General features: G+C 35.9%; 1 protein-coding gene across 2 annotated transcripts in view; it reads right to left on the minus strand.

Annotated features, from left to right (window-relative positions):
- SPoCk (secretory pathway calcium atpase) overlaps window positions 1-25,593 on the minus strand; it is a 148,259-nt gene that overhangs the window by 47,999 nt on the left and 74,667 nt on the right. Inside the window, exon 1 of one of the 2 annotated variants that reach the window (XM_017635479.1) lies at window positions 2,527-2,609. The exons of the other annotated variant lie outside the window; for it this stretch is intronic. The gene's annotated coding sequence lies outside the window, so the exon portion shown is untranslated. Of the gene's footprint in view, window positions 1-2,526; window positions 2,610-25,593 lie in introns of those variants that run through there. 2 annotated transcript variants of the gene reach the window in all.

A 25,593-nucleotide genomic window follows, 5' to 3' on the forward strand; every position in this document is an offset into this window, starting at 1 on the left:
CCTGATCATTTATGTATACATTTGTCTATATCTATCTCGATTCGTTTTGGCTGTTACAAACAACCGTTATGTGAACAAAATTAATATACCCTTGTGCACAAGTGCGCTCGGGTATAAAAATTAAAACTTACCTCCCCAAAAAAATGTTACATGCGTACACGCCGATGTTCTTGCAGTGACTTATTTACGTACCACGCGGGGAGTTGGAAGCTAGAAAGAGCGCGAGCTCGCTCCAAGCACTCCAAGACATTTTTTTTTTCAACTTGAAATGGCCTTGACCCCATGGGCCTAATTAGGGGTTGACAGAGAATGTCTGGCATCACTGATGGGAATTTTAAATCAATTTTTTGCTATTTTTGTGCTCACGCCAATGCAATGAGAAATTAAAATTTATACAGCACACAAATGTACATACAGACATACCCGCCTATATATGCATGTACATACATATGCATGCATCTCAAATAACTATAATTTATCAAATGGATCTCAAGCATGAATGGCTGGCCGTCTATTGATTGACAACAAAGTCGTAAAGGTCTCTAATTTATTATACCAATAAATTTGTGTGCTAACCAATAGTCTAGACAAGATGGTAGCTATAAACTTTCACTTCACGTGCTTTTAGTTGGATTAGAAATAACAGTCCTAAATCCTATAATTCACTGCGGTAAAAATAAAATTACTAATTAAATAAAATAAAAATAAATAAAAGTTGTTTGTGAATATTTGGGGCGCGATATAGGGAAAGAACACCGCGTATTTTCATAACTAATCTAATTAAGATGTGCCTACATACATACGTATGTTGATATGTACAATTTTTTTTATAGTGATAGCATTGAAAGCGATCGTGTTGACTTGTGAAGATCATGGTCGTGCTAGATTGCCACGCTAACAAAAGCCAAGCTAAGAAAACTGAGCTGTAAATAGGCATAAATAAATAAACGGTGGCAGCCAACTGAGTAAATATGTATTTATGTATATATGTATGTATGTACACATGTACTTTAGGGTCGTCCTTAAATGTAAGAACCAAATTTTTACATCAGATTTCTCAAGCCTCAACCCCTATGTCGATTCCATTATAGTTAAAGATATCACATAAATGTTGGTCCCGATTGGAGACGGTTAAGGCATGTCGCACAGGGGGCAAAGTTCAGATTATCCTACGAAACCGACTCATATCGGGACTGTAATCTACATGTCATATCCTCGACTATGGTAGTATCGATTCGGGGTATTAGCTGAAAAAAAAAATTAATTTTTCGAGTATCTACACCACGTTACTACACGTTACCACTAAAAGCGATTACCGATTTTTTGCTGGGTATTATTACACATGCATGTACATATGTATGGACATCCATATGCAGTGTTGCCGTTTTGGTTACTTTTAACCAATTTTGGTTATTTTTTTCTTGGCTGTGTGGTTATTTTTTAATATTTACTGTAGTTTTTAATTGACATAGGCCAGCTACGCCTGTCGATGTATGTGCAATAAAAAAGGTATTTGGTTATTCTTTTTCGATTACTGCTTACTTTATTAATTTAAGTTAGCTTACTTTATTAAGGCCTGTATGCAGCTCTCAAGAAAAGCAAAAACTCCATATAAAATGACGTAAAGAAACGGCTAAGAAATTTTCTTGAGTCAAATTTCCTTAAGGCAGTTCGCAGTTCTTAAGAAATTTACTACGCTTTCTACTACGGTTTTCTAATGTTTTTTGTGAAAAAAGAGCACAAGGCAACCCAGGTTTGCAACAGAAATATATGCCCGTTCCATTATTTCTTGAGGAAAGAGTGAGGCAACAGGCTGTGAAGTATCAAAAATGTCAAAATTCCTTGGGCACACACGCGAAATAATGGCAATTCTTTCTTGAGCGTTTTCTTGAGAGCTGCATACAGGACTTTAATTAAGATAGTTCAGTAAATCCAATTTTTAGTTGTTTAGTCTTAGTCTTAAAATTTATACCTACAATGTTCATTGATTCTTGCAAAGAAGTTGGAAACTATGTACCTATGCACTTATTTAAAAACGTCATTTAGAGTCTGGTAATGTTTTCGAAGATTTTAACATTCATACACATGCATCTAGTACGGGAAGACTGATTTTCTAAAATATGTATTTACATATTTCAGCCTTAAAAGGATTTACTTTTCAAAAATGCAAATAAAAATTGATTTTCTTTGGTTTGTAAACTTTTTCTATACGTATTATATAAAAGAATTAGTGATGACCTGAATTGTTAATCTAGTAAAAAGTTGGTTATTTTTCCTTATATTTGGTAACTTTTTCGTCTAATCTTGGTTAGAAAGTTCTTTAAGCGGCGGCAACACTGTCCATATGCATATTAATGTGCTAAGAGAGCGGCGCTATGCTAATATAAGCAAATACATATGTATACATATGTATGTAATCACAGCAGAAATTTTCAGCCAGTCAGTAAACAGAAATTTAAAGATGAATTTAATCCCTAAAATGTATGTATGTACATAGATATGTAAAACTATTCGTTTATCACTCACATAGTTATTTTAAGCTTTATCCAGATTTTAATATTGTTTTCCCCAGATTCTGCTACTTTCACAATACGCCACACATGAAATTCCAACACAGCACAAGTTTTTCACCGGTCAAGCGTTTACTGGAGCACACGTCACACGATCTTTTCAGCTTTTTCACACGCGCCACCTTAAAATATCACTAACTACTTAAGTATTTACGCACTCCTACGAGCATAGGGAAAAGAAATTAAAACAAAAGTAACGCGTCGACTTGGTGAAACAAATACGCGCAGATACATAAAATGAAAAGATTACAACTCAATCAATTAATTAATTTGTACATTAGCTGCCGACAAGATATGTAAAACTTAGAGCTGTCAAACTATCGACGATACTATCGATAGTATCGATAGTCACCCTTAAGACTATCGTAAAACATCGATGGACTTGACTATCGATAGTTTGACAGCTCTAGTAAAACTGGCTAAATTAGTGAACTGTCAAAGCGCACAAAGTGAGCGCGAGCATTGAGCAATTTTAATGCCAAAATAATTGAGTGTGAAGAGAACAAGAAACAGTAGAAAGAGAATGAAAAGGTGTATAGAAGATGAGAGCCTGCGGTGTGATTGTGTTGAACACATTAGGTTCGCTTAGTCGCACAGTGGTATGAAGACGAAAATCACATTTGTAAACTGAAGGCTGCCAAGAGAATCATCTGTGTTTTTTTTTTTTTTTTTAATTATAAATTTCAGGCAGTCAGTCATCGGACTCCTGCCACATTGTAGTAGAACTACCACTTTCTTGAGTATCTACCACTTCTACCACACAAGGTCTGAAGTCTACCACACATTCGCGTTTTGGAGTAGTTTAATTTTTGCTCGACATATTTTTTTAAGTTTCTTAATTTTGGGAGCAAAAATTGTCCAACACTAAACAGAATATGATAACAAGAATGAGAAAATACAAGATTTCGCGTTACCGGCGGCGATGAGATTTAAACATTTTAACAGATTTAAAAGTAAACAAAGCCGAATGGGAGGATAAAATAAAAATAAACTGTCAAAGAGCAAATCTTCTTAATATTAAATTTTTCGACAGGTAACGTATTTTAGTTGCCTTAGAATGCAAAATATATGAAATTGATCCGAGATGCTGGAGGCGAGAAAACTCTTACGATATCTACTGCGGTGATCTCAATCGGCGTATGAAATTACTCGTATTTGTATTACGTTCAAATATTACATGAAGCATTTGGTAGTTTCATTCCATAGTGAATAGCTCCCAGGAGCTTTTCAAGCTTATTTTTGAAGTTCGTAGTTTTCTTCGAAAATATTTACAAAACAAGTAGCACTGTTCTTCCGACTGAAATCAAATATAGCTATCCATAAGCATACCTAGCTCAGTCTAAAGCTTGAAACACATTGGAAACGACGGGCCACGGCCCACAGCTCCCAATTTGTTATTATCTAAACGCTTTGTCGATAGAGACATGAATTTTAATGAGTTTGACATACAAGAATTGGAGGAACCTTATCTGTCGCTAGAAAATAGAAATAAATCTAATATGGCCATAACGACAGTCGTGGTGTAGGTCTATCGCGGTCAAAATAATTATCTAAATAAAAGTACATTTTAGGGTTTCACAACGGTGTCGTAAGTGTCGTATTGTTGTATGTCGTAAACTTTAAACGCCTAAAAAGTATATTAAGGGGGTTCGCAAAGTACCATTCAAAATTTCAAAATGAGCCTTATGGTCTTCAAAAATAGTGCCGAAAAGATCAAAGTGTCATAAAACTAAAATTTCGTTCTTTGTGACACGTTCACACATACATACTGTGAGACTATTTGACCAGTTTTAGTTTTTATTGATTTTATATAAAAGTCCAACTTATAAGAAATTTAACACAGAGCATATATGTTCAAAAATTTACATTTCAAACTTTGTACAAAAACTATAAAAATTCAGCAGCTTTTCGCACAACAAACCTTTAATTATGAATTTTTAGAGAGATTCCAAGTTTACAATTTATGTTTTTTTTTTTCATATTAAGTGTGCTCGACAGTTTTTTAAACGGTTGAAAACATATGACACCGTCAGAAAAAAAAATTATCAAAAATCACGGGATTTTGCAGATTCTTGCAATTTTATTAAATGGACTATTAGACCGCAAACTTAGAAGCTGCCACAATATTTCTCGCGGACCTTATTTTAATTTTTTAGTGCTTTCAATTTTCCCCCTTTTTGTAAGTTTTTAATCCATGTGATTTTTTTTTTACATATTGGCATATTAAGCCATGTTTCTATAATTTACGATTGTGCCAAAATATCAGAATTTCGCCAAAAGTGCCTCTGAGAATGAAAGTGCCAAGAATGGAAATATTGTGCCTGCTTTTCCATCACTGCTCCCGAGAGGTAAAAATCAGCCAAATGAGAGCGCGAGAGAAAATAGGAGAGAGATAAGGAAAGAGGGAGAGAGTAATAGAGTGGGAGCGCGATCATATTGACTATTCTCCACCTTTTCTCATTAGCTTGAGCAAACTCTTGATCGATTTGTGCAAACTACTCATTCAGGGTGTCCAGATCGTTTAACAAAAGCGCAATTTCTAACAAAAATCACCAAAAGTCACCAAAAATCGCCGATATTTTTTTAATAAAATTCATGAAATAGATTTAACAAATATTTTATTTTAAAAATGAGATCTTGTTATAATATAGTTTTTAAAGCCAAAAACGAATATAGTACCTTCCGAGGGGTAAAAATGAATAACACAAATCACTTATATAATAGTGATGTACACACAATTTACTTTAAAAATACGCATACTTTTTAAAAATATTTGTTTCAACACATTTTGCAACAGGACTGCGCAGTTATTAAATTTATTATAACTCGTATTAATTGATTAATCGCACAATCCGATTTTAAGAGCCCGGCGCTAAAATTTGAATAAAAACCTATAATAAGGCGAGATCAGCTTTTCCACAATTTCTTCAAAATCACCTATAGTGTCTGAATGATTTACATTTCTGTTGTTGTCGTATATTGAGCTATTCAACCTTGATAATTGTAATTCACACACTTTTCTGGTGACAAAATCAAAGCTTCTTTTAAAAGTATTTACTTGACTAGGTAATCGTTTCAAATGTTCTTCGATTAGGGTGATTAAACATTTTTGAGTCTTTTAATATGCTTCTTAAGTCAAGTTTATCAAGCAGTTCATTAGCCTCTTCTGTAAAATTATCGCGGAAAACTAAGTTTTGTATATTTTTATAATTGGGAAAAATTTATTTGAAGGGAAAAAATTGACGCGAAAACGCCAAATCTGCAGACTCTGTACTCAATAGTCCCCCGCCAAGATCTGTCAGTTGAGTATTCTTTGTTTGGTTTTTGCTTTTTCTTTATATTTACTTCTTGTATGTCTAAATATGACTCAGACATAATGTTTACCTAGAACTTGTGTGGCATTGTTGTCGCAACGCAACAGCGGCGTAGTGTGGCGCAAAAACCAGTCCCACCGGCTAGGGTGGCATAATGTACATGATGTCGTATAAATACATATTTAAGTACATATTTGCCGGTGTTTAAGCATGTTTGCGTCGTTGTAAATGAGGCGTACATACATACTACGTATAATAACAAGCCAGACACATCTCGACAAGCGGTATTACAAGTACAACAAGCGTGTGCTAAAGAACATGTTTTAGCGTTTTAGCAGATTCACTGCATTAGCATTGGCTTTGGGTCAAGTTTAATTGCCTATGCTAATGTGTTGGTTTGGTTGTTGTTGTTGATTCGTACCCACAACACTGATTGCGGTTACAATTGGCATTTTTTGTTGGTGTTATTGCCGCAGCTATTGTCACGCACATCGCTTAATGCAAATTATGAAAATGCACAATAAAGAAAATTGAATCAATTAGCATGATGGCAAAATGCTGACAAATAATTTTATTTATGTGCATAGTTTTTTAGTATTTCCTTGTGAAGTCTAAAATTATTCAATATCATTTTACTAGTTTCAGTTATTTCTTTTTTTATTAAATTCATGCATATGTATGCATGCTGGTATGCAAATTTATTCATTTGTTGCATGTCAATTGCAATTGGAAAACTAATTTCAAATACTTTTCAATCAGATCTCATACATATGTGCATACACATACACATACATACATACATTTACATAGATGTGTACATTAGACTGCATCACAAAAAAAAGTTGCGGTTTTTCCGCCGGGATTACACAATTTATTATATTTTAAGACGTCTACCAAAATATTTCGGAAAAATATTAAGATTTAAGCGAGCTGAACTGATTTGAAAATTCCTTAAAGAAGTTTTTGAAGAAAGTCCCCTCAGATGACAATATAGATTAGGCTTAAAAAAAAATCTCCATAAAAATATTTAAAAATCTTTTCAACGGAATCATTATAATGAGATTTTTGATGCTGTTTTTTTTACCTTTTTCAAAGATTGATTTACAAAAAACTTAAGTAACTGCGCCAAAACTATTCTGATTTAGACTTGTAGGATCTCGGTAGAAAGGTATTATCCCACTATTTTTATTTATGCAGCATCAAAAATCTTATTATTACGATTCCGTTCAAAATTTAATTTTATTTTTTTTTATATAAATTTTTTTCATTTTTCAAAAAACATCTTTACATCTTTTATTTATAAACAACTCCATTTTTGGAGGTATTTTGAAAGCGGTACAGCTCGCTTAAATCTTAATATTTTTCCGAAATATTTTGGTGGAAGTCTTAAAATATAATAGATTTTATAATTCCAATGAAAAACAGTGCCGATTTTTTATTTTTTTTTTTATGGGGAGTGATGCAGTGTAATGTATGTACTTATGTACATATTGTAGCACGTACGTTGCCTCTCATTTCCATAATTCTAGCGCGTGCCTGAAACGTTTACCTACACTCAAACCGGTTGTGGTCGTTCGTCAACTACAAAACGGCTTGATTAAATTTACATTCATTTTTTTATAGAGCAGTAAGTAATTTGTATACACACATACATATTTTTGAATGTGTGAATTAATAGCAAGTAGACATGCAATTGCATTTGGACTAGAGATTCACGGAATTCATCGATATTCAATGTTATCGATGATAAGATGTAAATTATCGATATTTTTTAATCGATTGCGGACTATCCAGAACTTCGGCACATCGATAACTTGCACACATAATCGAAGCATCGATGATTCGAGATATTCATTGTTCATACATACATATGTACATACATATCGTCGTTTAAAGTACAAAACCGCATATCAAGATAATGCAAAGCCACGTATGTGAGTTTGCATAAATTATTTCTAGAAAATAAAAACACTCATATTTCAAAAATGTTTTTTTGTTGTATAAAGCAATCGCATTTTTGGCTAGTACATATATTTCAGAACGAATGGATAAGGATTGAGCCAAGAGCTTGTGTGAGCAAATCCAATTTTTGGCAGCAAATGTTAGTTACGCAGTTTTGCAGAATGACGATACATACGTGGTTTTGTACTTTAGACGACGAAATGTAGTTACGACTTTTGCATTTCAGGGGACGATATACCTGAACGTGTTTGTACGTATGTATGTAAATATGTAACACCATAATTCATAAAAAAGGTGAAGGTAAATAGTAAAATAAAATATATGATGATCGATTTTGTGTAAAATCGATGATTGTCGGTCGACGAAAACCGAGAATTTATGTTGATCCTCCCATGTCATCACCGATGATTTATTACCATCGCCCATCCCTTATTGAGACTTAATGTAAGATAACTATAATTTATTATCGGCTGCGGGTCTCTGACCATGTACATATATATTGAGTTTTCTTCATACCTTAGTCTCCATTCTAGAAATTCGTTTGGCAAATTACCATGCAAAAACTTATAGGGCAGTTCCACCAAGCCTTAACTGCAGTTTATACCCATTGGAAAAACGAGATTATCACTCGAACGGGGTAACTCATCATATTAAGTACATATATATAAGCAAACGAAAAGAGGAAAGCAAAAAGTAAGAAATAAACATTGCCAATCATCCAACGTTAAAAAAAAAACTTGGTACTTATCACAGCTCTTAACTGCTGGTGCTTTTGGTGTAAATAGGCTATTATATTGGAAGAATGTTTACAAATCGTGGAAACTTATTTCCCAAATTTCCGACTTTTGGTTTCCCATGTCGATATCAATCGCCTAAGTGCCAAATTATTCCAGCAGAATGGTGCAACAAGCCATACACCGCGTGAAGCCATCACTTTATTGGGACGAACTTTGAGCTCCTAGGTTCTATGACTTGTCTCCGCTAGACTTCTTTTCCCCCTTTATTTATGCTTTCAATAAACCCATTTCCCCAAAAAATAATACATTTCGTGTGAGAAAATATCATAAGTTAATTCTAATTTTGTACATACAATAGTGTAGGAGATAATTCTATGTGACGAAAACTAACATCCAGTCTGCAAGTATATAGGCTTCTGGACGAGGTCTGCTTGGGAAGAAGTAGAATGTTTTTAATAATTTTATTCTGAAGCCTTTGCAATTCGTTCATTCTTCGGGCGGAACATCGATTCCAAATTGGGGAACGTCAAGTCAATGGTTTAGTATGATAAACCAGCTACGAAGAACTAATTGGAAACCAACATTCCGCACATTTTTGGCGGGATAAGGCCGGCTATCATGGAAAAAGTGGTGAAAAACTGGCAAAACCAATATAGGATCCAATCGATGACTACCAAGCGGCAATAAAGCAAAACCAGTAATAAATCCAAAGCAAGCATATACATACAATGAAATTAATAAACCAGAAAATCCGATGAGACCATTTGTCAACCACAAATCCGCACCAGGATATAACTATGACTATCGAAATATCTAAAATCGTCGCTAAATTAAAACCTGAAACTACCCAATGAATACACAATTATTTATGAAAACAACGAATTAATTGAAAGGATGCAATCGCTAAACATATCCAAAGATGCGAAATTTGTATCGTTTGATGTCAAGGTTCTTTACCCATCGATACCAACGGCAAAAGCAATTACCATATTGACTAAAACTTTTCTGGAACAAGTAAGAAAGTCTAAGTTCGGGCGGAGCCGAACATTAAATACCCGGCGCAAGTATTAAATAAATGATATTCACCTTTCCGAAAGCTACCGGTAAGCCGGAGTGTATCAATTTTGAGTAAATTAGCGTCCTTGAATTTCGAAATATTAAAGTANTCGGGCGGAGCCGAACATTAAATACCCGGCGCAAGTATTAAATAAATGATATTCACCTTTCCGAAAGCTACCGGTAAGCCGGAGTGTATCAATTTTGAGTAAATTAGCGTCCTTGAATTTCGAAATATTAAAGTATCAAGTATTTCTGAAATTTACCGTTATATGAAAAGCGGCCTCAAGTTTAGTCCGATTTCAATAATTTTCAACGTTTTGCTTTTATGTGGCAAGCACAACAAACACACCGAGTTTGGTACAAATTGGTAGAACGGTTACCGAGATACATATATGTGATCATAAGTGGGCGGTGCCACGCCCATTTTCCGAAACTTTATCATAAACGTATTTCCTGGTAAAGAATTGTTGCAAGCATCAATTTTGAGTAAATTAGCTTTAATATTTATTGATTTATCCAAGATTTCGTATTTCTCCAAATTACCGTTATATGAGAGGTAGGCGTGGTTATTGTCCGATTTTAAAAATTTTCGGCCATTTAGTATGCTGTAGCAAGACTAACAACTATGCCTAGTGTGGAAGAATTGGTGCAGCAGTAACGATAAGTGGGCGTGGCTACANATTACCGTTATATGGGAGGTAGGCGTGGTTATTGTCCGATTTTGCCCATTTTCAATACCATCCGTCCTACGCCCGAAAGAAGTACACGTACAAAGTTTCGTTAAGATATCTAAATTTTTACTCGAGTTATCGTGTGCACAGACAGACGGGCGGACGGACGGACGGACAGACAGTCACCGCTTAATCGATTTCTCTTTTCATTCTGATCATTTGCCTATATCTATCTCGATTCGTTTTGCCTGTTACAAACAACCGTTATGTGAACAAAGTTATAATACCCCTGTGCACATATGTGCTCGGGTATAAAAAACAGACAAGAACGTAGCAATGGAAATCATAAACATATTGAGGGTAACACTAGACCAAAACTATTTCAAGTTTAGTAACTTTTCCTAGGGTCCACGGGGTTGTCATGACCGTAATTCCACAAAAGCGGGATCCCCCTGAGCGACCAAGATCTTGGGACAGTTCGATGTGGTATTGTGTGGCGGATCTTAGCTCATCATTTAGAGAAGGATTAATATTCATTGGAGTGGGATATTTTCCTTATATGAGTTGGTGGTTTTAAAAATCCAATCTCAGCAGGAAACTAGTTTTTGATCCCAATGGCGCATCTAGCTGAAGGAGAGTCGACATTTTCTTTGCTTCTTCGAATACATACAATTAAGATAACTCACATTAAACTCTTTTTATGTGTCCTTATATTACTCCAGAAATTTTGCTATCTACATATTCAGAATTTTCATCATTGAATTTTCTATTTGTTGACCATCAAATTAGCAAAAAGTGCAATGCTGTCTTACTGGCGAGCTAATAGGACATTAAATGAAACTTTATCACTTTTAATGATATTCTTTGGGACACGTTCAAAGTTTTGAAAGCAGCAGTGAAATACAACGCTGGCGCATTCATGGCAAATGTGGAGATAGCTTCGAGAGGAGTGGTAATAAGTGTACCATTAAAAAATGTCATCTTTCACGCTTACACTTAACTACGCTTCAAGCCACGCCGCGTCAGTCAAGCCAATCTGGCGATGAACCATCAGAGAAAACTCACTCAGTCGCAGGATGCAGAAAGCAAAGTACGTTTCCTCTAATACGACTTAGTTGATGATACATTTTTTGTTTGGTTTGTCGAGCGCAAATGTCGCAGCACCACAAAAGCTGAGTGAAAGTAAGTACAAGAAGAAAGGAAATAGAAGAGCTACTGGTGGGAGCAAGCGTGCAAATCCCAGCACGATTCAATGAAAGACGCAATTCGTACCACTATTAAAAGTCTAGTACGTACGGGTAAGTGAGTATACGCATGCAAGCGGGGGAAGTGCTTAGCAAATTGACGCATCTACGCCCGCTCTGCAATAGGAAAGACAACAAGCAGAGCCAGCAAACTGCGGACGCGTCGCGCTAAGTTGTTGAAGAGTGCAAAGTGCAACGCCGAAAAGGAGCACCAAGTTGACAGAAAAAGATGAAAAATCAGTATGATATCAAATATCTCATACACATACAGAAAACATTGAATTTTTTGTGAGCAAACATTAGAGTTGCGTGAGGAAAGGACGTTACAGTTGGAGTTGTAGTTGGAAGCTATGCTTCGGCAGTTGCACAAAAATTGCCATTAATGTGCGGGTAGGCAGTTGGGCGTGCGAGAAATGAGAATGCATCGATAACGAGCAAAAAATTGTCTCCAGTTTTTTTTTTTTTTGTTACTTTTTTATTCGGAGTGTAATACGAGAGATCAGACAACGCCGAAAGCACTTGAGTTGAAGTTGCATGCAAGATATAGACTGAGATATGACTAAAGTGGTAGCGAATCCACTTTTGAATGAGTAAATAAGCGAAATATGAGCAAATAATGCAAGATATAAGTGGAACTGAATAAAAAATGTAGCCGAATAAAAAGTTGCTAGCACTTAAAGTACGACTTTGGGGGCGAGGAACGAAGCAGCTGTGATAGGAAAGTAAGTTCCTTTTAATGAGCAAATGCGGGCTGGCCGAAGAAGCGGTAGCGCATTACATACATTTGTGACCTTTTTATCATTTAACAATTGGGGGACTCCATTGGAGGAGTCATACTCTAGCTGTAGGAGGCGGATGTGCAATGAGCTGGGATTTATTCAGGGATGCATCATGTCGATCCCTTGTGTAGCTTGTAAACCGTAACTTGCTACCATTGCCAAATAGCTCCGGGAGTGGAGTGTGGGCGATGCTTAAAGTACAGCCAAGCTGGGTTAGCGTTAACCATGGCTAGAAAGGACAGCGAATTATCACTTCACTATGTTTAGCGAAGAGAGATTTGGGAATTGCATAAAAATGCATACCTAATTAAGAACGAGCGAATTACTTTTAAACACAAGTGCGTGAGTGTGTTCGCTGCACTTTGTTTATGCGGGAAATGCATAAGTCGCTTAAACAGGTTTTGCCGATAAGCATAAATATTAAAATCATAGTTTAAAAAACAATATCTACTGAAAGAAACCTAGTCGAAAAATCGAAAATTAACGGTTAGTCGACCAGTTGTTTGTGAGCGGTTAGGTGAAAAAGTCAAAAGGAAACGGTTTTTAGATTAGGTGAAGTAGATTATTTTTCAAACAACTTGATGAGTGCCAACTTCAGTGCCATTATTAGGCGATCGATGATATTTATTTTGGTATCGATTAGCATATGTAATTAAAACGATGTCATTATTGATAGGCATTTTTCTGATAATAATTCCGATTAATACATCGATTACAAAACGATAAATATATCGGAAACGATAACCGTGAATATCGGTATATATATCGATATCACAATAGATACATTTATCGGCAACGCTAACCATAAATATGCTTCTTACGACATAAAAAAAAAATATATGAACAATAAATTTATACTACATGGATTTGTCGAAAAAACTACATTTTTATTGCAAGCTTTTACTGAATTACAATTGCGTGTAATCAAATCTTAGAGTTAATTTTTAGCGAACTTCCCGATGAGCTAGAGACTTGAAACCTAAAACTTTAATTCTAAGCAAAAAACAAAACCGACTTCAATTCACATATAAAAATTTAAGATTATCGTTAATTTCTTCATGATTCAATGATCGGATTTAAACCAAATTAGTATGGGACCACCTGTGAGGTAACCACTTTCCTTAAAAAAAGAATTATAGAAATCGGTTGACGTGGTGCGTGGTCTGGGTGTGCGTTCGATTCAAAGACATCGGCACGGATCACTACCCCTTTTGGAGCTAAATTCAGAATGGACCTCTGCGTGCACCAGGTTGCCCGATGAAAGCTCAGCGTCGAGAAGCTGTAGTCCCAACATTTAGCCGAGAAATTGTTCATATGGAAGCATCTCCATATCTCCCGATCGCTTCATACCGCTGCTGAAGAACGCGTTGGATTGAAGTTCTCTTAACTAGTTATTCCTTTTAAAAGGACAATTTCTGGTACTGTTAACTTTGGTTATCGGTTTCGTTAATTCTGATTGCAAATTTAATAACGAAATGCTTGGAACATTTCAACGTCATGGAGATGATGATTACAATCGCGCTGACAACCGCTGCGGTAAGCCAATTCAAAAAGGCAACTGACGACCCAATCAACTAAGCATTCAAGCAATATAATCAGACTAAAAGCAAAATAAAGTGTATTGGAGTGGGGAGAAAATATGCGAACACGTCGAGTGAACAACTTGTTGTGCCACAACAACAAAAAAAAACGCCAACAACTAACGAAACTCATTCCAACTCAACAAAGCAGCTGTTGCCACAACTTCCCATTCAAAAAGTTCGCATTAGAAGTGGCAAGTAGAAGAAAAAAAAAGTACCAACTCCTACTGCTATGCGCTAGTTTCAGAACTATCCACTGCTTTGCTAAACTCTGCACCACTCTTAACCCAACTACATGTGTATTTTTAGAACCAGCAGAGTGCCATTTGTGACAGCACTGCCAGCGCTATATTTTCTCGGCTACAAAAGTACTCGTAGATAATCAATGGAAATATGTTGGAAGTATTTAGCAGCCGCAGCAAGCAACAACAAAGCGGAACTCGAACACACACACACACACACACACATAGGTGCAAGTAAAATGCCATGCACTCACCCAAATGGACAACTGTTCGACATCCTTTTAAGCCTTCGCACCATTTTTGCTAAATGCGCATATATATTTATATGAAAATTTAGTGGCAATGCTGCAACGCATTAACTCTGGGTTTGGGCAAGCTAATCTGCCAACAACACTTCGTACTACTGTCACATTAAACTTTCATGCGCTTCTGCACCTAGCCAACCGGAAGTCGAACCAAATCGAAGCGTAGTTGTGCAGAAAAAGCACAACCGCCAAGCGTACATACATACATATGTGCATAAAAAAATGTGAGTGTATTTGGATGTGAGCACATATACGAACTTTTAAGTATGTATGTATGCAAGCAACAGGAAACTGCAAGCTATGCATTGCTCCTAAAATTTTCAACACTTTTCCGCCACATTAATAGTTATTTGAAAAGCATTTGTTTGTGGCGGTGAGTGGGGTAAACACAAAGTTGCAAAGAGGGAATGGTTTCAAAGAGACGCCATGTGCTTGTGTGTGCCTGTGCGTGGCAAGTGCGAATTGTGCGCACAGAAGCGAACCACACCAGCTTTCCAATGAATGCCTCACTTCACTTTGGTCACACATGTGTTGGCCAATAATCGAACGAGTGAACATTCATTTGGCCTTTTTTCAGCTTACCACTCAAATTTGCACACTTTTCCATTACCGCCAAATAATGGCGTTGAAATTTATGACAATGCTGTAACAGTTGGTGTCGATTAAGCAAGTGGCGAGGCGGCGTGTATGTGAGTCGAACAGCAATGAGGCATACAACTTTGAAAGTGTGCGCATTTTAATGCGTTTTTCGATGGCACCATGTTGCATAGATTGTGATGTTTTGATATCGCATTAAAGCTAAATAGGAAGCTTTTCGCATTGATGATAGTTTCTGGATTACGGTTAGGTAAATAATTAGAATTATGTACATAAGTAGCTGGTAATAGGGAAATTAATTGATTTGGGAATTTAGTTGTCTTTGTATACACATATGTACATACATACATACATATACTAAATCTATAGTACTGCTGGATTTCCACAAGGCATTAAGTGGTTAAAATGATAAATGACAAAGTCGGACATTAAAAGAAAAAATCGTGTCATTACATTAAAAAAATATTCATTAAGTTCATTTCCACATGGCATTTTTTTAAATGGCATACACTTTTTGTCATTTCAATGCCTTGTGGAAGAAGTTTGGCATAACAGAAAAACCAAAAAGCTTTCGGTTCAGAAAACCCATAACACCCCTTACATAAGTAATTACTTTCCATCATAAGCTACAAGTATACCTCCCCACGACCAAAAAGGCCACTTTAAGATGTTTCATGAATGACACTAATGACTATTTTTACGACCGTAATGCCCAACATTGTGATTTAAATTTTTGTTATTTAATGCCTAGTGAAAATTCATCATTAACCCTACTTAAGAAAATGTTGAAATTTGTTTGAATTTTTTTATGATCACAAATGAGAATTTTTTTTATTTTACTTCAAAATAACCACTATTTTAAAAAGTGCATAATACAATGGAGCTTAAGTAATATGTATGTAGATTTGTTTGATGGGGACGGTGTTTATTTTTTTTTGTTGTTTTCGCTAACTCTTTATTACGCTTCTTATTTACCCATTTTTGAAAATATTTGCTGCGAATCTGCATACGTACTCAAATTTTTTCAAAAAAAAATATTTAAGGAGTGCAAAATTTTTATAAAGCTTGGAATTCCGATTAATGGAGTTTTTGTTATATTATTAGCCATAATTTTATGTAGAGTAATTTCCAAGAGGCTTCCCTGAGAAGCCTTTTAGTCGGAGGAGAAAGAATTTTAGGTCATTGAATTCTTTGGTATTTGCTCTCTTTAGTTAGAAAGGTTGGAAGTATCAAGCGCCTTTATTTTTTTTTTTTACCAGCCTCCAATTCAAATTTCTTTAAAATTCGATAGATTTTCGGCGGTAAACCGTAGATCGATATGCATCAATTGAGGAAAAATCGAATGTCGATTCTCGAATCGGAATTAAAAAATCGACGAAAAATCAAATCGGAAGGGCTCGGTCAATCGATCGTCGATTTAATCGATTTAAAAGCGGCATCTCTACAAATGTAGTCACCAGCGTCTGACAATAAATTTTACACCGCACAAAAATTAAAATACGCACGAAAGTATGAGTATAGTAAAGGCTTTTGTTTTTTTTCTGTGATCTTAGGATTTTTCAAAAATTCCTTTGAATTTCCAAGGGTATGATTAATTCAAAAAATTATTTAAAAATTTAAAAATTGTGTGCAAGGTAGTATAACAATATGGCTATCAAATAAAAGATAAAGTTCTGTAAAATTAAAACAAAAAAATACTTTGGTACACAAGGCCGGACAAGGTACTGAAATTGTCATTTAAACTTTATTAGTTCAGGATAAAAAATTTTTTTAAAAGGACATTTTTAATACCCACACAGTTATTGGTTTACAATTCTGCAAAATTTTCCCTTTATTTTATACACATATGTTATTCTATATTGCACTGAATTTTTTTAATAATTTGTTGAATTCATCATATCCTTGAAGTGTCAAAGTACCTTAAAAAATCTTAGCGTTTGCGGTTATATTTTCGTGTGTGTTTTGAAAATTTTGCCATTCCATTGCATATCTTAAGTCATATTCATGCGCCACAATTCTGGAAAGAAACCACTTTTTTTACTTATACTCTCTGGCTCTAATAATCAGTCTTTCTCTCTCTCCCTTCTGAAGTGGGAGCAGGATTGATTTCGAAGAGAATGAGTTTCCTTGTCTCCGCAAAGGAGCTATCAGGCCTCTTGACTGAACTCAGCGCTTTGGTCTTTTTGGGGACTTTTACCAGCCCAGCGGTAAAACTTGAACTCCCTTTGCGTGCAGCGGTAGCGTTCCCAGTGCATGTCAGCAACAATTTCGAGGCCCAGTTTAAAAGTTTCCTGGAATCATGTCTCCACTTTGGAAACTCCATACCCCACCAGAGAACAGCAGGGCGGTCAAAGGTGGGGACGAGCTGTTTATGCCTTACAGTTTTACGTCGACTCTGAACGGCGATTGTAACTTTATGAGAAGCTGTTTTTTCTTGGCAGGAATACACTAGTAGGTTTGCCATTGCCTGCCGAGGGACGTCCGCTGTAAAGAAAAAACCTTGAAAAACTGATTACCTTTTGCATATGTAGCACTTACTGCGGTCCAGACTTTATTCTGAGTATAAACCTGTAAAACTGTCAAAAAGCCAAATTGCTCTCAGAGAAAGAGAGAACAACCAAAAAGCACGAGAACACTTTTCGGGTAAAAGCTGTCAAATACACCGTGGACGGCATTTTTTATTTACATAGCAGTTTTTTTTTATCATTTGGCGATCTTCTAAATTTTGCTCAAATACACCAGAAAATTAACAAAAATACTTACAAAACTTGATATTTCTTCACTGGGATATATTTAAGAAGGTGAAAATGTAGATGCACTTTTGATTTTGCTTATTCAAATTTTAAATCATTTGAACAGCTGATGGTTTGACACTTTACCAGATTTTACCAGCAAAAATTCTTCGGGTAAAATCTTGCAACTTCTGACAAAGAGATTTACCGATTTTACTCTCCCATTTTCCCCCTACTTTGCCAGAGAACCGAGTATGGGAACGCTTTTTGGTAAAGTCCTGTAAATTCTTGCAACTTCTTGGTATTTTTAGTATGAAATAGGGCTAGGAAATAATGTTACTCATACGCCACATTGTATATGACCGTACTCTTGCATGGCGTAAGAGTAACATTTTCCATTTTAAATTTTGAATTTTTGCATTCGCAATACACACTTAAAATGAATATGTCCTGGGAAAATTACTTCATCTAGAAAAACGATATACAGATCCTTAATCTACGTTCCAAGATTAAGTGTCTTTACGTTTTTTTTTGTAATTTTAGCGTACCTACAGTGTTATGTGCACTTGGCAAATAGTCAACCTTACTGACTAGGAATATTCATCCCGGCATCCCGAACTCTTTAATTGCCAATTGCTCCGAATTTGCCGGCAAAATATTCTTGCTTTAAAATCAACTATAAAGGCAAAAGAAACCACAAAGTTTTCTGAGTAATTTGAAGCAGCTGAACCCCAAAATAATATACATACATACATAGTTAGATTTACTTTAAATAGTTTTTATTTTTTAGAGCTAAATTTTCTACATTGTGGATTATTAGAAAAATCCCACGCACCCAATCTTTTTTTTTTGTTATGCGCGTAGAGCTTAGGAGAACTATACGTGTAATTCTAAAAAAATATAGGTTTCCAAGAAAATGGGAAAATTTGTTATTGCGCCCTTTGGTGGAAAAAGATGAGTGCAGAAATGGATTCCTGATACCAAGAAACTCTTTAGCATGTTTTTATACAAAACTTAAGCACTTCTTTACGACACTACAGCAAAATGCTAAGAAACCTATTTTCGCAATTTGGCAAACTCCAAATTGATTTAAGAGCCATGGTTTCCTCGACAAAATTTTCTTAGAATTACACGTAGAATCCTTCTGTTCTATATGCCCATGGTCGAGAAAATCTCGATGCAAATTTACCCACCCTAGTATACATACATACATAGAATAGCATTTTAAAACCCAATTAAATATATTTTTTCGCCCTTAGCAACCTAAAAGCTGGTGAAAGAAGCTAGAAAAAATTGTGTTACAACCATATCGCTCTTTTCTTTCACTTTTTTCTCATTCATACTTTTTTTATTTGCCTTTCAACTCTGAACTAATTTCCTGTTATCTGACTTTGTATGCATAAGCTGAAACCTCTCATCTCATTTATACTAATATCCTTTATTTGTTATCATAGAAAATTTATAAAAAAAAAACGTCGTTGTCGGGAGGTATACGTAACTACTTTTTATATATGTATGTGGATATTTGTTTTGTCTTCATCCTTTTTTTGCCTTGATAGAGTTAATCAACTCAATTGAAGCTTCGCGCAACAAGTAATTAATTTGTTTTTCATTTTCTGTGCTGCAGCATATTTTATTCTCGTTTTGTGGGATGAAAGGTAACGTAAGAAGAATACTAAGGAAGCCGTAATTGCTAATATTGTAACAGTAAATATTACGATGTAATATGGCAGAGAATGTTATGAACAAATGTGTCCTTTTTAAGAGGTAAAAGGTAATTATTGCCAGGCTTGTTGTTTTTCTCGAAAAGCGTTTTTGTAGGAACTGTAGTAGCATATATGTAAGCGTCCAATCCGAACCATTTCGAAGAAAGTGCAAGCGATTTTTTGACGGGCCACTGTCTCTATGTACAGGACAAGCTCAGCCGCGGCCTCGTTGTATGGCATAATTATTTTCGCCCAAACATCGCATTGGCTTAAGGCCACAAAAATTTGAGCAAGTCTCTTACGAGCAAACGAATGTAATTTCTCTTAGAAAATAATCGCAAATAAAATGCAGTGAACTGAAAACTTCGAAAAATTCGTTCATCGAATACTAAAAATGCAGACTCGAGCATAAAATTCAATACTGTCAACTAGCGAAATATTGAAAAGCTGAATTCGAACGAAAAATTGCATGCACTCACTGAATATTTTATAACAGGATTTGCGCACTTGTATGTGCCTGCATACATACATACATTGTACATATGTATGTATGTGTGTATCTAGAAATGCCTGCCGAACACTGCTGTAAAGAACCGCCAGACAGAGTTGTGGGTGGTTCAACAAGTGGGAAACGCGTATTGCAGGAGGAGTTGCAGCGCGAGCGCATATTTGCATGCTTGTGTATTGGTGTATGTGTGTGTGCATACATACATACGTGAAAAGCATTTGCGTTACAACAACTACTGTAGCTACTCATGTGTAAAGCAGCAGGCGACCACAGTAGTCCGTGCATGGTTGCTTCTGCATTCAATCGTGATGCCGATTTTCAATGAGGAGGGAGGGTAGGGAAAGGTAGGGATACCAAAAGCAGTGGCTAGTGGTCAACCTGCACGAAAACGCACAATTGAATCGGGAATCGGTCATACGTTTGCGAATACAATGCGAATGATTGCTGTGAGTGAAACGCCAAGCGGAGAGAAAATGCGACGACAACGGGCGGGGGGAAATACGACAGCAAGGAGGATGTGGCAATAAAAAATGAAGTAAGAATAAACTGAATTAAACAAGGTAAGCAGTCACGTGAATAAAACAGTGGTATGCGAATATGTATGTATGTAGGTATTTAAGTACGAAAAAAAGTATGTTTGAATGCAGCAAAATTGAGTGAAAACGTGAAGCATAAAAATCGTTTACTGTAAAAGAGTACCAAAAAAAAAGACCGCATAACTATTGTGCGTTTTATAGTTTTACGTTGCGTAATTTATGCATTTTGCACTTCTTTTTTACTGTGGCAGTGAATTTCAATTTAAATGCCGTTGCAAATGCCATTTTGTGGTGCATTGTAAAAAAGCGAAAAAATTACTGCAAATAAATGAATAATAAAATGAAATCGCTGCCATTTTAAGTGATGCGCAATGTCGTGCATCATAAATCATTTCCGTTATTTTATACGCTAAAATTGCACAAATTGCAAACACTTACCCTCAAAGGCGGGCAGCTGCCGGTAGAAGGGGTTGAGGTGGAGTGCTAAATATGAGAAACTTTCGCAAAAACAGTTCGAAAGAGTACAAAAAGAAACTAAAATGCGCAAAGTATTTAAGAATTATGAACTGACATGCGCAAGCTTTTCTGAAGCGCAAACGCCAAAACAATTAGACAAATTATACTATGAAAGCGGAAGAAGTGGAGTGAAAATTAAAACAAAAAAAATCTGCAAAAAAGTGGTGGTGTTATGAATAATCAAGGCATTTTAGTGTTTTAATAATTTTACTAATGGAATGACAAGCACAGCAAAGAAAAAAAGAAAAACTTGTTGATTGGGGTTGTGTGGGTGCGGGAAAGGGCTTGCGCCGATTTCAACGCGTTTGTGATGGTATGTATATGAAAGTACTATTATGCAATAAAGTTAGTTTTTAGTTAAGGCAGGGTTAATCCTGGCAGCGATCTGATACAAGGAAATTGGGTTCACAAAAAATAATACCAATCGTCGAAGGGAAGAAATGTTCGCTACAAACGCCCGGAAATTCAATACAGTCTCCATTTTCCTAAGCGGCAGCCAATTACCGACAATTTTATTTCTGGAGTAAAGGAGATGCTAAATACGGTGCATACCTGCAACAAAATCGCTACATGCACAAAATGAACGAATTATATCCCAAATCGGACGTCTTATTTTATGCAGAAAGGAGAAAAGGAATTATCTTCGCTGATGTGGGCGAAGTCACTACCACACCGCAAAATGGCAGATGGAAATGTTTTCTCACCCAAGGAATACATAGACTGCCTTATCCTGAGTTTCGTCTGAAAAAAAAAATCACCCGAAAATATGTCATCCGCCCATAGTAAAACCATGGAAACTAAGAGTGAAGAGTGAACCGGTTCGGCAAAAATTAAACTCATAATAAGGCTGAGAGTGTTGTTTTGTTAAAGCTAGGTTAACCTTCAATAACAAGAATGATAGAATACAAGATTACGCCGATTGCAGCAGAATTCGTGAGAGTAATTTTAGCGTGACGTCATCGTAGAGTTGACAACTGAGAGCGGCGAGAATGAGGGCGACTAGTGATGTGCTGAATTGTCCCCAATACTCGGTACCCAATACTTAAAAAAGATTTCGGTACCCTATACTTCCTTTTCGGTATCCGATACCGATTATTTACATTAAACCCTCGCCATTATATGCATTTCAGGTTTAGAAAAAACTTTCATTACTAATTTATATGATATCGGCTAAAACACTTGAACTTATCGCCACAGAAAAATATTATTTTATCAGTTTTAACCTTAGTCGATCCAAGGTTCAAGAAAAATGCTTTGACGGATGAAGAAGCCTTTCAGGGGAGAGATTCTGTAGCCAGTTAGCGACAAGTTTCGGATCGATATCGCACTTGTTGACTTACAAATATTTGATATCAAACGTCGACAAAACCGATACCGATTCGAAAATTGTCGTTAACTGGTTACAGAATCTGTCCCAGGCCTACAAAAATGATATCGTCCGATTCAGCTGGAACAAAAATGCTTCAAACAAGTAAGGGTTTCTCTGTATTATGGCATCGAACCGACATATATACATCTTTCATTTGAATCAGTAAAAAAGCTCTATTGGCTCTTACATTCGGGCTTTGTTAGGCGTTTTTTCCATATTTTTGGCCTATGTGCGCTTTTATTCGAAACCTAAATGTTTCGGTACCGAGTATCGAGAGTATTGGGTACTTAAAAGTATTGACTCAGCACATCACTACTGCTGTCTTCTCTACTATGACGTCACCAAAACAGCTGATTCTGTCAAAATCACTGAGAGCCGAGTAGCGGTATCGTCATCGGCGTCACCTCTGTATTCTCTCCACCGTGCTTCAATAAGATACTTCTCTATGTGAGCATGGATATAATGTGTGCACGTTACGTTTGATGTTATTAACAGAAATACTCTGGCGTAGTCCTGAGATGGTTCCTGTAAAGTTAAGCCCCTATTGAACTCGAAGTAAAAGAGTTGCCACCCACGTAAAAAAAAATAACTAATAATAATAATAATAGATTGGCGTTTACACATATGTTAGTGTTTGGCCGAGCTTCTCCTCCGACTTGTGGCGTGCGCCTTGATGTTGTCACACAAAGCGGAGGGACCTACAGTTTTACGCCGACTCCGAACGGCGATTGTATTTTTATGAGAAGCTGTTTTTTCATGGCAGAAATACACTCGGAGGTTTGCCATTGCCTGCCGGGGGACGGCCGCTGTGTAGAAAAAACCTTTTTCTATATTTTTTGGGATGTTGCTTTGACCAGGGCTTGAACCCATGTGCGGATGTGTGAAAGCGCGCACTGCTTACCACTACACCACAGCGGCCGACAAGAAAATAACTAATAAAAATATGTATTCTTTAAGAAACAATTTTTATTCATAAAAAACTCCATTTTTGGAGGTATGTTCAAATCGGTCCAGCTCGCTTAAGACTTAATATTTTTCCGAAAGATTTGGGTGGACGTCTTAAAATATAATAAATTTTGTAATCCCGGCGGAAAACCGCAACTTACTTAGAAGATGTCAACCAATACTTGCCATATACCAGACGAAACGAAGGACGTATTCTACGTAAACAAATTTAAAAAAAAAAATTGTTGTACAGAATTGTGCAGATAGAAACTGTATTATTTAGAACCTATAGGGCCACAGCTATGTTATATATAAATTTTAGACTGGGGACAGGTGGGGAAATAATACTTTCATACTAATGAATGCAAATAGTTAAAAAAAAATTGAGATTTTGACATTTCTTCTTCACTAATAAATATTGATAAATACAATATAATATAGAAAAAAAGGCACTTACCTGTGGCTTGCGAATCCATCACAAACATTAAGTAAACATATGTACCTCTATAAAAAAATGGCATGCAAAATAGCCATAAGTCCTCATCATGAAATTAAACAACACGCGTGAGCGTTTTTCTGACAAGAACAATTAATTACTTAACCATGCAAAAATTTTATCTAATTTATAAAAATGATAATATTTATAATACAAAAATTCAGTGCCGACTTTTATCCAGCTAGCTTGTTCTATTCGAATCACTGTGCGCTGAACCGAACCGATCAAATTTTTCATCCGATTCACGTCCCTGGTATCAACTGCCTTCAATCGAGGCGAAGCAGAACATAGACCAAAAATGGTGCTTGGTAAACTTAATATAGATTGCATGAAGTTTTCGAGGAGATAAGGACATTTACAGTCCTCAAAAAGCCAAATAGGCGGCTGATTGGACTTTATCTAGTTGTAAAGAGTGTATATAATACTGAAGTATGGTGCTCCGTTTGAAGAAGTGTCGTGCTTTTTTTGTTTGTAGACCTCTTAACCCTCTGCTGTCCCGTAAACTTTCTTGTATTGTATTTTAATGTATCCTAAAAAGATTGTGGTAACCGGAAGAAGTATCTTTTATATTTTGTAAAAGGCCTTATTTATATGTAATATTAAAATCCTAAAAAATTGTGAAAATTGCTTACACATTGTAAGAACTTATAAAACAAACATTCATTAAAATTATTCAAAAATCTCCATACAAACAAGATAACAATTTCTCCGATTTTTCTTGAAGAGTTTATAGCATACAAAGAAATTCGATTCAGCTTTTCAGAGGCCCCTTGCAATTAGCTAATTACACAAAATATGAAAAAGTGTGAATACAGAGTTCTCAAAGGGGTTCCACCAGATCTCTCTCGGGTACTACTCACTTCGCGAATTCCTCATTTCCTGATATAAAAAGGGTATCTTTATACATATAGCTCTTATGGTTGTAAAAGCACGTAGACAGTTCGCTTTAAATTTCGCTTGGATTTATGAAGTTAAAAAAACGCTGGAAATGTTGATGCTTATAGCAAACGACAGCCAAACGGACGAGTTCAGAAGAAAGGGGCATACAAAATAGAAGAAAAACAACGACTAAAAAGTAAAACGTAGCAAGAAATAACTAAAAAAAAAACAGTATGTATTATGTATGTGGTAGTGTCTAAATGTAAAAACGTTCCAACAGCTGTCAGTGTCAGCGCATAATTGAAAAGACAGACAAATGCACGAGCAGTGGAATTCATATTTTATTGTTGCATAGAAAAAGCGGAAATACCAAAGTACAAATGGGCGCTATAAAAGTACTAAAATTCCGTAGCTTTGCAAAAAAGCACAAAATACAAAAAAAAAATCGCTGCAAAATATGAAGTGCTAACAAATGTTTGCATAATTCATAGTACTTTAAAGTTTTATGCGCGCAAATGAATTATAACTCATAGAGGTGCAATGTACATTAGGCAGTAACAGAAGAAAAAAAGTTTACTCTACATCCCTGACTCTTAGGAAATTTCAATAAAAAAAAAAATTGTTTTTTGTCGAACGCAGGGGTGACCATCTTAAAGCATAAACAGACAGCACCGTTGACCCGGATCAACTCGGGAATCAACTGCAGTTGATCCGAATCAAGTCCGAGTTAATCCGGATCAACGCTGCCGTCTGTTTAAGCTTTTACAATCGGATCTGAAAGTATGAAATATCGATATGCTTTTCTCGAGGAGACAATTTTTTCAATTACAAAGTTCGTTGGAGCAC

This window comes from Rhagoletis zephyria, unplaced genomic scaffold (assembly GCF_001687245.7).
Source record: "Rhagoletis zephyria isolate East Lansing unplaced genomic scaffold, Rhagoletis_zephyria_1.1 Rzeph_scaffold_00122, whole genome shotgun sequence".
NCBI classification, from domain to species: domain Eukaryota; kingdom Metazoa; phylum Arthropoda; class Insecta; order Diptera; family Tephritidae; genus Rhagoletis; species Rhagoletis zephyria.